The 1948-nt window shown below is 50.7% G+C and overlaps 1 protein-coding gene across 4 annotated transcripts in view; it reads right to left on the reverse strand.

Moving 5' to 3' along the window:
- Positions 1-307, reverse strand: part of MFN2 (mitofusin 2) — a 15943-nt gene extending 15636 nt beyond the window's left edge. For 2 of the 4 annotated variants that reach the window (XM_019511717.1, XM_019511714.1), the window contains exon 1: positions 177-276. The gene's annotated coding sequence lies outside the window, so the exon portion shown is untranslated. Of the gene's footprint in view, positions 1-176 lie in introns of all 4 variants that reach the window. The other 2 variants (XM_019511715.1, XM_019511716.1) reach the window with 2 other exon arrangements.
- Positions 308-1948: the final 1641 nt, after the last annotated feature.

Genomic DNA, 1948 nt, shown 5'->3' on the forward strand with positions numbered 1-1948 from the left:
CCCCCGCCCCCCAGCCCGCCTCTGCCCACCAGGAGGAGACCCACGGGGCCCGCTGCTCCCGAGCCAGCACCAACAGCACCTGCAAGGGGGCGGCCTGGCCCCAGCCCTACACCTGGGTAGGCGCGTGCTGCCCCGGGCCTTGCCCCCGCGGGCCGGAGCCCGGGCTGCGCCATTACCTCTGCGGCCGGCGGGACCCGGCTGCCCTGCGCCCCGCCTCTCACCTTCACCGTCCTGCACGCCAGACCGCCATGACACTCCAGCAATCGTCAGCCGAGAGCGCCGAACCCTGCTACGCCATCACGGCCGCGACCCGCCCAGCCTACCCCTGCTCAGGCCTTAGCCCCACCCGCAATGCATCGTGGGCGCTGTAGGCTGAGGCACCCAGACATTGACCCAGTCGCAATGCATCATGGGAGTGGTGTTGAGGCGCCGACCTTGGCCGCTTCGCAATGCATCATGGGAGCGGTAGTCCGAGGCGCTTCTATCTTGGCCCTGTTCGCAATGCATCGTGGGATCGCAGGCCTGAGGCGTTTCGCTCTGTGGGAAGGCGCAGTCTAGGAGGTGGCCGTGAGGAGGCCGTTACAGCCAGGGGCTAAGCAGCAGCGTTTGAGCCTGGGCTGGGCAACTCCTTGCCTGCAGGCAGTGGTGCCCAAGGGCAGAGCGTTGCACAGTCCATTTCAGCTGCAGCGAGTTCATGGGGAGACAGCAGCTGGCCCCAGGCTGTGGCACTGCAGGGTGGATTCCCCTCCACTCCTTAGCATGGCCCGCCTGGCTTGTGCCCTTTATCGTGTTATCCAACACCGTGTTTCAAACACACCCAAGCCTCTCACAGGCACAGCACCCCGTAGCCCTCCAGGCAGTCTCATTACGCTCTGGCTGGATAGCTCAATAACCCTTATTTCAAGTTACTGGCTTAAAAGATTTATACTCCTGAATGACAGGACTGCCCTTTGTATGTTTAAACTGGTGCCAAGAGGATCTACTCCAAATGCGGAAGTCAAGTGGATTGTCCAAAAACAGTCCTTGTCATGCATGTGCGTGACATATGAATCTGAACCCAAGCCCCAGGCAGCAGCTCCTTCCTGGTTAGGTTTATTTTCTTCTTTGTGAAATGAAAATAAATACTGTGTGTTATTGTTCCCCGAACAGCATTCTATTGAGTATGGCTCTTGATACCTATCTAGGTAAGCCCTTGTATAGCCTCTTGACCCTGTAACAGGTGAACAGTTCACAAGTATTAATGAATGCAACCTTACCAACACCTTGGGAGGGGAAATGTAATTATCCTTGTTATATAGATGAGAGAGAGGTATTAAGAAATTAACGCTGGGATTTTCAAACGTGTCTATAGGATTTAGATATCTAATTCCAACTGATTTTGAAAACACAAGCCCAAGAGATATCAAAAATCACACAGCACATCTATAGCAAAGCAATCTGCACCCACATTTCCTAAGGCCATTTTCCACGTCTTGAATCAAAAGACCATTCCCCCTCCATTCTTCAACAGGATGATTGATAATGATAAACGACCATGTAAATCCTCAAAATTAACCATGATATAGAGTTGCATACTCCTGTGCCGCATCTGCTGAATCATTTGCTGCAGACAATGCCAGTCCAAGAGACCTATGCATGCTTTCATTCACTCGCAGAAAAAAGCAGCCTTTATAGAATTAACTACATATATTTAAAGATTCAAAAGCATTGCTTACACGTCATCATTTTGTTAAAGTTTTAATGTAAAAATCTCCTGTTTGAAACTACATCTTGTGTGAAATACTAATGCACAAGAAACCTCTGATTCCAATCATTTTCTTGGGCAGGTGAAAAACCCCAACAAATAAGTAGCTAAATCTATTGAATAAATACATACAACTTTTCAGCACCTTCTCAAGTGATTAAAATCCCTTTGTTTGGTGACAGTGAACAATTGACTGGATTCAGT

The sequence above is a fragment of the Gavialis gangeticus genome, unplaced genomic scaffold, assembly GCF_001723915.1.
Source record: "Gavialis gangeticus isolate Ggan-Ray unplaced genomic scaffold, GavGan_comp1, whole genome shotgun sequence".
In the NCBI taxonomy this organism is placed as follows: domain Eukaryota; kingdom Metazoa; phylum Chordata; order Crocodylia; family Gavialidae; genus Gavialis; species Gavialis gangeticus.